Source organism: Furipterus horrens, unplaced genomic scaffold (genome assembly GCF_987537825.1).
Source record: "Furipterus horrens unplaced genomic scaffold, mFurHor1.1.pri manual_scaffold_4, whole genome shotgun sequence".
In the NCBI taxonomy this organism is placed as follows: domain Eukaryota; kingdom Metazoa; phylum Chordata; class Mammalia; order Chiroptera; family Furipteridae; genus Furipterus; species Furipterus horrens.
The window spans coordinates 90,569,677-90,582,902 of record NW_028327174.1 but is presented as its reverse complement, the minus strand read 5'-3'; the positions used below and the strand labels follow the sequence as shown (position 1 = coordinate 90,582,902).

Sequence of the window (13,226 nt, the reverse complement as noted above, 5' to 3'; positions counted from 1 at the left end):
TTTATATATGTATATATAAAACTATACACGTTTACGTATGGGTATGCCTGTTTGTGTATGTACACATATATGTACACATATATACATAACTTCACAGTTAATCAAGTGGTTCTAGAAAATCATTAGAGATTCCTGGAAAGGTAATGCTTATAAAATAAGGCCATGTTTATGAGGATGCAAAATCCACCAAAGATTCTTAATAAGAATGTAAAAGAGACAAAGAAATTTTATTCTTTCTGGGTTAATCTTTTTCCTACTCATTTTCTTCTCTACTTTTCCTGTTGTTCTTCTTGTGCAAATTAAATATTCTCATGCTCTTAAGGGCCTCCCATGTAGCAAGTGACCACAGCCCTCATGAACAAGGTTAAATTACTAACCTACAAATATGTTAGCGCAGCTCCTTTGGAGGAAATCACTGAAAAGCAAAGCCAAGCCATCTGTGTACTGTTGCATCCAGTGTTCCTGTAATTCCATAGAAGGCCCTGATTCCTTCAGTGGCTGCAACACTAGCTCTGGTTTTCCAGAAGCACTTTCCTTGCAAGTGTGACCACTGTCATTGGCGGGTGTCTGGTCCACACTAGACTTAAAAGACAGAAACTTGGTAGTAATGGTCATTCTCAGTAAGCAGGGAGATCTCTGGCCACTGCCTGAGTGGCTCCTGTGGGTAGTAGATTTCAAATTTCCTCGAGTTAAACTTGAACAGTCTGAACATTTTTATCTTGACTTCAAGGGCATGTCTAAGTATAAATATCAATCTGCACTAGTCCACATGTGTCATCTACAGAATTTAGGTGATTCATTATGAAGCTTGAAGAGATCAAATTATGTTTTCGGGGAAAATGATTGTAAAAAGACTGGGAATGACCTTTTTCATTTTCATTTGTTCATAAACTTTGGTGACTTGATATAGCATGATGAACTTGAATGCTTCATACAGTTTATATTCCAGAATGGCGTCAGAAACATGGATGTTGCACATACTTCCTCTTGTGATAATCTCTAATGCCATTGAATTCAGTCCACTGTATTTTTTTCAATAATTCCACACATTTACATAAATTTTCAAACACATCTGAACCTGTGTGTTTCTCAGGACCAAAACTGTATTGTTGGGTCCAATGACAACCTTGTGAAAAGAGCAGTTTTTCAGGAAGCTTGACAATGTCTTTTTCTTTCATCCAGGTTGGAAAAGGGAGCCAATCTTAGCCCATTGCAGTCACCTCTCTTTTCTTGTGTGGCACATTTACTGTGATGCTGCCAAAGGGACCCCTCATCAGCCTTCCTCATCGGTGATGGTGTGGGCATCACCCCTTCCCATTCTCTTGCACAATAACTGAGTAAATCAACTTCCACCGCTACTCTGATTTTCCTTTTGAATTATCTTGGCAGATATCAAATCCATCATCAGCTGGTGCCCTAAATATAGAGGCAACCTTCTGAAGTAGCAGAGTGTGGCCACCAGAAAGGAAACTGCCAACATGATGGAGCCCTTTGCTATTCTCCATACAGTGTCTAGGGCTGGACTGTGACAAGTGTGCAAGAGTGAACTGAGCCATTCTTGTGGACTCCCAGAGCCTCAGCCATGGGTGTGGTAGCTGCATATTTGGCCTCAGGTTAGGCTGCTTCTGGGCAATTCCATTCTCAAGTACATGCCAAACAGAATTAAAAGCATATCCACATAAAACCTTGTACACCAATGTGTACATAACAACCCCAAACTGGAAACAATTCAAATGTCCATCAATTTGACATATTCTACAATAGAATATTATTTGTTCATAAAAAGGAATAAAGTACTGATTTGTGGCACAACATGGTTGCCAAAGGAGTATCTGCTAATGCAGCTGGGTTTCTTTGGGAGGATAATGAAAATATTTTGGAATTTGATAGTGGGGCAATGGTTCCATGACCTTGTGAATATATTAAAACTACTGAATTGTACCCTTTAAAATGTTGGATTTTATGGTGTGTGAATTACATATCAGTGTTATTTAAATACGTCTTCATCTTGATTACTTAGTTTTTTGGTTCCTCTTAAATTTTGTTTCTGAGGCAAATGTGTTGCCTCGGGTAGGAAGGTTGCTAGTTAGGTGTGAAATACTGACAACTGATAGTAGAGAAGGAGAACTCCAGTGAGTTGGTAGAACTCAAAGCAAAAGTCTTGAGTGTTCAACATAGGAGCAGATTCTGTATGTCCAGAAGGGCCATCCTGTATAATACTGCCCAGTCTTTGATGTCTGTGATTCTGTAATCATCAGGAAAAGTTAACATCATCTTAGCAGATTTATTAATAAAGGCTATACTTGATGAAGTAGCATAGTCCAATAGAACTATATTGTAAGTCATGATGTAATTTTAAATATTTTAATAGCCACATTAAAAAGGCAAAAAGAAACAGATGGAATTACTTTTAGTGTATTTTATTTAACTTAATATAGCCAAAGTACCATTTATTTTATTTTTTTAATGTTTTTTATTGATTATATTGTTACAACAGTTTCAATTTTCTCCCCCTTGCTCCCCTCCACCCAGCACCCCCCTCCCCTAGCAATCCCCCCCAAGTCCATACCCCTGGTTCGTAAATATTAACTATCCCCCCCTCTCAAATATTAGGACCCTTTGTAATCTTGTAAAGGACAATGGGCGAAGGTCTCAAGCTCCTCTAGCTGCTTCAAGCTGGACATGGTCGTCGTCCTACCTACCCTTGGGTCCAGAAAACCCTAATAAGAGTGGGGGTGTGGAGGGGAGGGTGGCCTTCCCACATCGGGAAGGATTGTGCAGACTCCAGGTCAGTTGGCTGTCCCCGGACAATGGCATGCTTGGTTTAACAGGCTGGTGTCCTTGTTGTGTTCTGGGGGCAACAGATTTGGTGAAAAGGGTTAAAAGACATCATTCGTTCCATAACTACTAGATGACAAAAGGCAGGGATTAATTTTTCAATGTTCCATATTAGGAAAAAGTACCATTTAATGTGTTGAATTATTTTACATTCTTTTTTCATACTGAATCTTCAAAATCAGGTGTGTATTTTACACACAGCACATTTCAGTTTGGACGAGCTACATCAAGTGTTCAGTCATCATATGAGGCTACTGTATGATAGTTATGGAGTAATTTTTATAAAACCAGACTCAAGGCCTCTAGAGACACAGTGTGCTGGTTTTGACTTGAATACAGATTCAGATTTTGGCTTTGGCTCTAGCACTGTATTGTTGAAATGTCTACTGACATCTAATCTCAAAAATTATGTCTTCTGTTTTTTATGATCAGACATGTAATATTGGAGAGAAGTAAAGTGTCATTTTATTGTTCTAATTACTGCAGGACCCACTGAAGAAAGTGGTCAGTTCTACTTGGATAAGGTTCAGTGGTGGTTGGTGTTTTCATGAAGGGGCGTGGGGCTTAAGCTCCATCTTGGAACATGAGGTGGATGAAGGACAGAGGCAACATCAAAGAGGCTTGAAATAGTACTGCTCAGGAAATGGCTTAGAAATTTGGTTTGCCTAGAGTGTGGATGTGGGTGGCTAAAGGAGCAGTGTGGCTGAATTAGAGTTGGGGGCTATGACTTTGCAGGATACCTACAAAGGAGTTAAGATTATATTCCATATTAGGCAGTGAGCACCCACTAAAGAGCTTTAAGAAGGAAGTTACAAGGTGAGATTGTTCTTTTTTACTTTAACATCTTGGGCAAGTCACTTGACCTTTCAGATATGCCCCTCAGTTTCTTCTTCTGCAAAAGCAATGTATTGAAATCTACTCTGAGTTGCTCTGGAGATTAAGTGAACTTGTCTAGTGACCCAGCTCAAGCTCCTGGTGAATTGAGAGACTGCTTCTCTGGTAGTTTCCTTGTTTTGCCATAGCACCGGTTCTTCAATGTGGCTGTGTTCCACTAGCACCCAGTGGAAGCTTTTGAAAATATAAATTCTTTAGATTCAAGAATAAATTTTAGGGTAGTGCCCATAGTCTCTGTGCTGAGCAAGCTCCCTCAGTGATTCCTGTGTAGCCACCTGTTTCAGGTTCGCACACAGAGGGTAGTGCAGAGCTCACTTTCTCAGCTCTTTTATTATAGGGTTTGGGGGCGTTAGGTAAAACCTGTACTTCCTCCCTCTGGGTCAGCTTCAGTGTCCTTTTGCCTGGTTGATGTTTTTTAGGCCCTGCTGTAATCACAATGATAATTATCAGTGGTCTAGGGCTCCTCTGTATGAGATTGACCAAATGGTTCTTAAGTAGCCTGTGGCTCTTCACAGAGTGGTCTCAGTTGGTACCTGGCAGCTTCCATACATGTATGTGTAGTCTTCACATCCCTTCGCCAGCACTCCTTAACTGTGCTTACTCTTATTTAGTTCATTTATTAACATGAAGTCCTTTTTCAGTCTTTCACAAAGAGCAGTGCAGTCCGAACTGGTGGTTATTTTGCAGTAGCTCTTTATTCTGATGATACTTATTATAATAATAATAATTCCCTTTTACTGTTATCACAGTTACTATTAGTGCTGTCAACTGAAAATTAATATTGACAGTGGGTTTTGCCACCAAAAAGGATTTATTTGGGAAGCAGAAAGGGTTACAACCCAGTGCATGCAGGCATGGCAAGCCATGCACACTCTGGGAGGAGGAAGTTAAGGGAAGGAAAAGTTAAGGGAAGGGGAAGTTAGAACCACAGAGCTTTATTATGAGCACAGAGTTCTTCCTGTAGAGCTCTGGCATCTCTCATGATTGCACATGACTTCCTTAAGCCTTAGCTCCTCCCACTGACCCTCCAGACTGACTGTGTTTTTCTTAAATTTCCAGTTAGTCTTTTTTTTTTTTTTTTGCATTCCTTTCTGTTTTCTTTTCTTTCTTTTTTTTTTAATGTGTTTTATTGATTATAATATTACATTTGTGCCAATTTCCCTTCCCTCTGCTCCCCTCCACCCGGTGGCCCCCCTCCCTCCAGTTGTCCCCCACTTTTAGATCATGTCCATTAGTTGTGCATACAGTTCTTCTCAACCTCTCTCTGTCTATTCCATTCCCTCCTACCATGATCCTTAATGCCTATATCATCTCCCTCCCTCTTCCCATTCCCCCTCCCTGTTGACCTCCCCCCAATATGTTCCCCGTATCTATAGTTCTTTTTCCAGTCTCGTTGCCTGTTTAGTTTGCCTTTGTTTCAATTCCCTAGCTTCTGTTGTTTCTTGTGATGCAGTTTTCATTTTAGATTTCATTGTCTTGATCCTCCTTTTTCTAAACCAGTCCCTTTAACATCTCATATAACAGTGGTTTGGATCTAATGAACTCTTTCAGTTTTATTTTGTCCTGGAAACACTTTCTCTGTCCTTCTATTCTGAATGACAATTTCGCTGGATAGAGTATTCGTGGTTGTAGGTTTTGGATTTTCATTACTTTGAATATTTCTTGCCAGTCCCTTCTTGCCTGCAGGGTCTCCCTTGAGAAGTCAGCTGATAGTCTAATTGGGACCCCTTTGTACATAATTCTTTTCTTCTCTCTTGCTGCTTTTAAGATTCTCTCTTTATCTTTAATTTTTGACATTTTGATTATAATGTGTCTTGGAGTGGTTCTCCCTGGGTCCAGTTTTTTTGGAACTCTCTGTGCTTCCTGGACCTGTAAGTCCACTTCCTTCCCCAAGTCTGGGAAGTTCTCCTTTATTATATTTTCACTCAATTTTTCAAGTTCTAGTTCGTCTTCCTCGCTCTCTGGCAAACCAATGATTCTTATGTTGGGCCTTTTATAGCTGTTCCAGAGGTTTCTGATCCTCTCATCGTTGCTTCCCATTTCCTCTCGCTGCATTGTTTGACTGCTTGTTCCTTCTCCATATTCCGGTTTGTTGAAATGAACTCTGGATTTTATTTCCTCACCATCTGTCCCGTATGTGGTTTTGTTCCTTTCGTTATGAGTGTTTTTCGCTTCTTTCTCATCTTTTTCCTGCTCTTTTGTGAATTCTGTAAGCCACCTGATAACAATGGCCCAGAACTGAGCCTCTGACAGGTTTCTTATCTGTTCATCTGTCAGGTTCTCCATCTGTTGCGTGGTGAGCTGTGCCACTGGGATTTCTATAGTTGTCTGCCTCATTTTGACAGATGCGTTTTGTTTTCTTGGGCCGGCTGTGGGGGGCAGTGCCTGTGTACGTGTCACAATCCAGCGACCGGCGCCTGCCTGTCCGCGACCTATTTCGCAGCCCTGTGGTGCTTTCTTTGGGGGCGGGGGTCCAAGATGGATTCACACAGTTATTCAGCTAGGAGACCGGGATCCGTCCTCCCGCCCCCCTGGGCCTCACTGTTCAAGGCGATGTGGTGGCTGCTTTCCCCAGCGCCGGGGTCGCGAGCTGCCGGGGGTTCGACTGCAGCTGGGATTGTCCTCCCCGCTGCTGTCCCAGGTGCGACCGCAAACAGCTCCGCCCCCTTTCTCTCGTCCTATCTGCCCAAAGAGCGCCGCTGGTTTATAACTTCATATGTTGGGCTTCCGTGTAGTTTTATTTTCTGGAATTTCTAGTTATCCTTTGTTTTGAAGTAGTTGTAATCCTCTCTAGTTGTAGAGGGAGACCTAGCGCGTCCGTCTAAGCCTCCATCTTGGCCGGAAGTCTCCAGTTAGTCTTTATCAGAGCAGTCATTCAGCTATTGCCATCATTAATGCATTTACCTTCAACATTATACTGGTCCATGTGAGATCACAATAGTTCTTTTAAGGGGAAAGTAACTGCTATAACAATGAAGAGTGCCTCTGAATGTCAAATTTTCCCTCATTGATTTCTTCTCGTGGTTTTATTTTGTTCAGGTGCGGCGCACCTGAAGCCAAGCTGTATTGACTCCGTCTTTCCCTTGGATCCTTCAGCTGCGAAGAGAGGGGGGTCTGCTGCATGGGCAACAGCAGACCCTCCATATCACCCTGCCCAGGCTCTGTAGCTTCATCGCAAGATGTCGATTCAACACGGGAGGAGACAGATACCGTGTCACTCCCGAGTCGGACTGCACAGCCATTCTCGGCGGTGCAGATAGACTCTTAAGCTACACCATCGTCTCTCGAGACGGACGGCTGCCGACGACGATTTTGTTCTAGAATTCTGATTGGATACAAACAAAACTAAATGCTTCACCTAGCTTATCACCTTGGTTTTTGCCACTACCTGCTATGGTCAGAAAGCTGATTTTGACTTTATGTCTATCTTAAAATAATTAATTTTAAAAATAGGGAGTGAGAAATAGAAGCATGGTACTATAGAGAGATCAAAAAGTTTGTTTTGAGCCCTGGCTGGGTGGCTTAGTTAGCTGAAGCCATCCTCCAGTACACGAAAAGGTTGTGGGTTCAATTCCTGGTCAGGGCACATAACCAGGTTGTGGGTTCAATCTCCAGTTAAGGTGTGTGTGGGAGGCAATAGATTGATGTTTATCTTTCTCTCCCCACTTTCTCTGTCTAAAAAACGAAAATCAATAAACATGTTCTTGGGTGAGGATTTAAAAAATTATTTTAAAAAAATTTATCTTGCACCTGGCTGCTTGTTCACATGAAAACACAACAAAACAATTTATGGTAGGCTGCTCACTTAATGGATTTCCTGATAGCAGGGGATATTATTTAAGTCCTTCCTACTCCATCCCAGAAGAAAGCACATTTTGTAAACATGTGCATTTTTATACCTAGGGTACTCACATGACCTCTGATCTGTTGGTTTTTAGTTCCAGTGGTGTTACCCATGCACATGGATTGTGTTCATAGCAGTGGTGGGATGGCGTGGGAGTGGTGGGATGGTAGGTGCTATGATAGATGGATTATTCTTAGGCAGAAGTAGATGTTCCCTTTATTCCATCTGGACTGGGACCTGTTCAATTTACTCAAAGCGCTGTGTTGCTCCCCACCATATGAGTACTGGCAGCCCTTCTGCTTTTTTGTCTAACATCTTTTTTCTTCATCTGCAGCCCCCTACCCATTGTGTTCCTCATTTACTTTGATGTGCTTTCCCTTTAGCCTTCTCTTCTTGAAGATCTGCATTCTTTTCTCTCACCCATATGACTTCCAGCCCTCAGCTTTTCTCTCTGCCACGCTGTGCTCTTGGAAGAGACTCTTAATGTTGCAGGGAGGAAGCTGAGAGGGAGTTGGCAGTAGAGTTTGGGTGGGAAGAAAGAATTGAAAAGAAATTCAAGCACTCCCAAAGGCTGGAGGTAATTTATTTAATATCTTGCAGGTGCCATGAAGGTATGTTGGGTTGGAATGGAGACAATTAATACCCAAATAACTGATGCTGCTCAGAAAAATGATTTGTGCTGAGTAACTGGTAGTTTTGAAGAATTTTTAAATGATCACTGGGTTTTTTAAATTGAGTCTGTTTTCTTGTTTGAAACTGATGAAATTTTCATTTTTGTAGGTAAAAAAATGGTTGGATGCCAGCAATTTTATATGATGCAACCTAATAATATCAGGCATTCTGTGGTGTCTGCTGCAGTAGCATTTGGGAGAAAGATTTGTGTCTTTTCTACCATCTAACAAGTAGTTTTCTTTTTTTTAAGTATATTTTATTGGTTATTCTATTACAGTTGTCCCAATTTTCCTCTCTTACCCCCCTCTGCCTGATACCCCTTCCCTCCAACAATCTCTGCCTTAGTTCATGTCCATGGGTCATATGAGTAAGTTATTTGGCTTCTCCCTTTCCTATACTATTCTTAACATCCCCCTATTTTGTACCTATCATTTATGCTTCTTAGTCCCTGCACCATTTCCCCCATTACCCCCCTTCCTCCTCCTAGCTGATAATCCTCCAAATGATCCCCCTATCTACGATTCTGTTCCTGTTCTGGTTGTTTCCTTAGATTTTTTTGTTTGGTTGGTTTTTTTTTAGTTTCAGTTGTTGATAGTTGTGAGTTTGTTGTCATTGAGTGTTCATAGTTTTGATCTTCTTTTTCTTAAATAGGTCCCTTTAACATTTTATGTAATAATGGCTTGGTGATGATGAGCTCCTTCAGCTTTACCTTGTCTGGGAAGCACTTCATCTGCCTTTCCATTCTAAATGATAGCTTTGCTGGATAGAGCAATTTTGGTTGTAGGTCCTTGTTTTTCATAACTTAGAAAACTTATTGCTAGCCCCTTCTTGCCTGTAAAGTTTCTTTTGAGAAATCAGCTGACAGCCTAATGGGATTTCCTTTGTTTGTAACTGTTTGCTTTTCTCTTGCTGCTTTTAAGATTCTCTCTTTATCTCTAATGTTTGGCATTTTAATTATAATTGTGTTGGTGTGGTCTTTTTGGGTCCAACTTGTTTGGAATGTTCTGGGCTTCCTGGACTTGTATGTCTATTTCCTTCATTATTTTTCCAAATAAGTTTTCAATTTCTTGCTCTTCCTCTTCTTCTTATGGCACTCCTATGATTCAGATGTTTGCACTTTTGGAGATGTCCCAGGGTCTTCTTATTCTCTCCTCTTTTTTTTGAATTCTTCTTTCTTCTTTTGCTTCTGGTTGAATGTTTATTTCTTCCTTGGCTTGAATCCTGGCTTCCTTCTCTTCACTGTTGGGTCCCTGTGGATTTTTTTTATTTCACTTAGTGTAGCCTTCATTTCTTCCTTTATGTTTTTTCCATACACAATGAGTTATCTGAGCATTCTGATCACAGGTGTTTTGTATTCTGCATCTCTGTTTTAATTAGTTTTTTTTTTTTTTTTTTTTAGGTTTTGTTCTATTCTTTCATTTAGGCCATATTTCTTTGTCTCATCAATTTGGTAGCCTCCCTGCCTTTGTTTCTGTGTATTAGGTAGAGCTGCTTTGACTCCCTGTCTTAATGCACCTGTTAAGTTGTATGGGGCAGAGCCTTAGATATATGCCAGGGTGGAGCAACCCACTTTACCACTTTGTGGCTCTGTGTGTGGGGTAGGGGCCAGAGAGGGACTGCTCCCTGGCTTCTGGAGGTTTACCCAGCACTTGCCCTATTCCCACTTACTTAACCTACTTCCTGTATGCATGTGTATGGTGCCCTTCTAGCTACTGCCCTGGTGGTGAAACCCAGAGTGCGTGAGTTTGCGTACATTCTAAGTCTGTGTGGGCCCTTTAAACAGACTCTCCTGAGAGACCAGCAGTTTCTTCTGCGCCCCAACCCCCACTGGTTTTTATAGCCAGAAGTTATGTGGCTTTATGTTTCCAGAACTGGATTCCTGGGCTATGTGGTCTTGCCTGGGGCTGGGATCACTTGCTCCTAAGGTATCCATCACACTTTTTATCCACCACACATGAAAGTGGGACCGCCTGCTCCACCGCTGCCACTGCTGCCTCTCTGCATCATACCGCATCCTCTCTGCCCCAACTCTGGGTCTCTGCCCCTCCTGCCCATCTGGATGAATGTAGCTTTTTTAAATCCTTGGTTGTCAGACTGCCATACAGTTCAATTTTCTGGCAATTTTGGATGTTTTTGTTTTGAGGTTAGTTGTAATTCTTATTGCGATTGTGTGAGAAGGTGAAGCATGTCTACCTACGCCTCCATCTTGACCAGTAGTCCTGAAATACAATTTTATTAAGGATTTAATTAATATTAATATTGTCATTATTGTAGGATTTATGGGTCCTCTGGCTTTTAATTTCTTCTGAATTAGAAGGAAGTAAGAAACATAACAGTATATATTTGGTGTAATTTAGGAAAATTAAGATCTGCAAAATGGACATGAGTATTCACATATCAGAGGTATTCTTCCCTTGGTAAAAGCCAAGTCTGAAGTCCTTAAGATACTTCATTTATATGGTGTATTTAAGAATCAGTTTTTATATCATTAATGGCTTGAGGGATTAAGATAGAAAGAAAATTTAAGTCATGTAATCCTTTGAGGATTAATCATGAAATAAGATTTAAGTATCTAAAATTCTAGACACAGCCAATGGAAAAATGGTAAGTTTATGACACAATGCCAATTTTGAAGAATTTATTTGTGGTACAATTAGTGTTTAGATTTAATAACTCCTGAACTAACTATTTTTCAGTGAGAAGTAGTATTGTAATGAAGTTACTTTTTATGCTTTCCTGAATCTTCCTCCGTTCTTCTAACTTCTCCCGTATCTTTTTTTTTTTTTTTTTGAGGTTTCCATACCTGGATTGTCAACGAGGGCAAGGGGCTTAAGGTGAGTGTATGTGGATTTCTATTTGATTTATTATTCTATTTGACTTGGGTCCATAATTGCCTCTTAAATGTTGTATAAAACTTTGTGGTACTCCAAGTAAATAACTGGTGGTAATATTTTGTAAATATTAATAACAAAACAAGCAGATTGAAACAAATTCTCATATGAAAGCCTAATTTTATTTTGCTTTTTTTAAACGTGAGGAATATATTCAGACATTGACTGAAATTCAAGTTCAAACACCACGTTTTGTTAAGGATTTTAAATTGGTGGAGTGTGTCTGAAGTGGACATTTCTCTCCTAGTGGTAATTAATCTTCTACTGCAACAAAAGGTTATTGTGTTCTTGTTAACATGTGTTTAGTAATATCAACTGACAGAAATGGGACAAGGGGATCAGTAGCATTTAGGGACTTGCTTTGAGTGGAGGATGTGCTTCATAACTGAACTTACTGAGAAAAAGACCAGGTTTTTTGGGGGTTTGGGGAGGAGTTAACACAGTACAAACATGAGTTTATTAAATTAGGAGTAGAAGCTCTAGTGAATGGCCAAGACCCCAGAAAGCTGAAAGCATTTGAGAGAAGTTTTTCTGAGGGCTGCTGTGAGCCCATCTGGCATTCTGTGCAAATCACACAGTCACCCCTTCCACAACATTCTACTTCTATCTGATGGAAAATTGTTGGACTATACTGACTTTCAGAATAGGACACTTTATTGCTACGTGCAGGAAAATTGCAATAGAAATAAATAACCCATCTTTAAATTGTCAAAGTTGTGACAAAAATACAATTTGAAAGTTAATGGAGATGCTAATGATGTGATTGGTGCCCCCTTCAATGTGGTGGCCTTGCATGTTCACACCCTGAACAACTGCTAGGCTGGCTTTGTTTTGTTGGGGTTCAACTCAGGACAGGCTCTCAGGAAGAGAGACTTTTAAGTTCTGGTCACTGAGGACAGAAGCTAGAAATGCTAGTTTGGGGTCTGGCTTTGCTTAGACACTTGAGTTGCATGAAAGAGACTTAACAGAGAGGCAGCAGTGTCTGTAGGTTGGAGACCAGAAGGTGTAGCCTGAGCTTTTTAGGGCTAAAACTAGCAAAGAAGAACTTAAACTAAGTTTTAAACCAAATCTATGACCAAGTTCATGCAAGTTAGTAGTACAGAGTGTGTCCTTTCAGATTCCCAAGACTAATGAAGTGGCTCTGTTTTCTACATTACCACCTCTGTGATGTTCTTGTTCTCAAAGACTATTTAAACCTGAGGGAGGTGGTTTCCATTAAAAGAAAGTTGTTTTCAAAATGTTGGTGTGTTTATAATGGATGGCTCTTCCCTACCTGTGAATTTTTGTAATTAATCTTCTGATGAGACAACAGGTATTATGTGGTTGTTAATGGGGAGATATTGATTGACAAATATAGGGTAAGAGAGGTGAAGCAATATTTTGGGGCCAAGGGTAGGGCTGTGGGTGGAGAATGCGATATGATTGATGTGTCACTGAGGAAAAAGAGAACAATTATGGGAAGAAACAGTGTAGTGGGGCTAGGTGGTGGTGGCGGGCATAGTTGGTGGGGTCATGGGTGGAGGTGGTGGTGGTGGTGGCTGTAGTGGTGGTTGGGATGGTGGTGGCAGCTGGGGTAGCCATGGTGGAGGGGTGGCAGCAGCTTCCATGAAGCTGAGGACTCATATTAAGGGAGGAAATAGGAGGTGGAAAGATGCCAGGCCATCGACACAGAATATATGGCCCGGGAAAAAGCGTTTGCTCCCTTAGGTGCTGATGACAGAATTGATTAGAGGGAAATTAAAGGGACTCCTCTTTGTGGAACACTAAGCTGGTTTTCTTATTGTATCATTTATCCGTTCCTTCATCCCAGGAGGACATCACCTAACCTTAGGAGTAACAAAAACAAGACCACGGAGAGGAGTTATAATTCCACTGAATGCTAATGTGTATATCCCATGTTCCTGCTGGAGGCCCATGTTTCCTTTGCCTGTGTGTGTGCACATGCAGACATGTATTGTGGGGGGTGTGATACTCTAAATACAGAAGTAGAGGAACATATGATCAGTTCAGGGAACTATTTATGTGACCGAGGAACAGGTCCTGGTGCTATTACATCTGAAACTTCTCTAGCCACCTCCACCATATAT

General features: G+C 41.0%; 1 pseudogene; it reads right to left on the bottom strand.

Moving 5' to 3' along the window:
• Positions 1–583: 583 nt before the first annotated feature.
• LOC150012405 (inactive ubiquitin thioesterase OTULINL pseudogene) lies at positions 584–2,007 on the bottom strand (annotated as a pseudogene).
• Between the last annotated feature and the right edge of the window lie 11,219 nt (positions 2,008–13,226).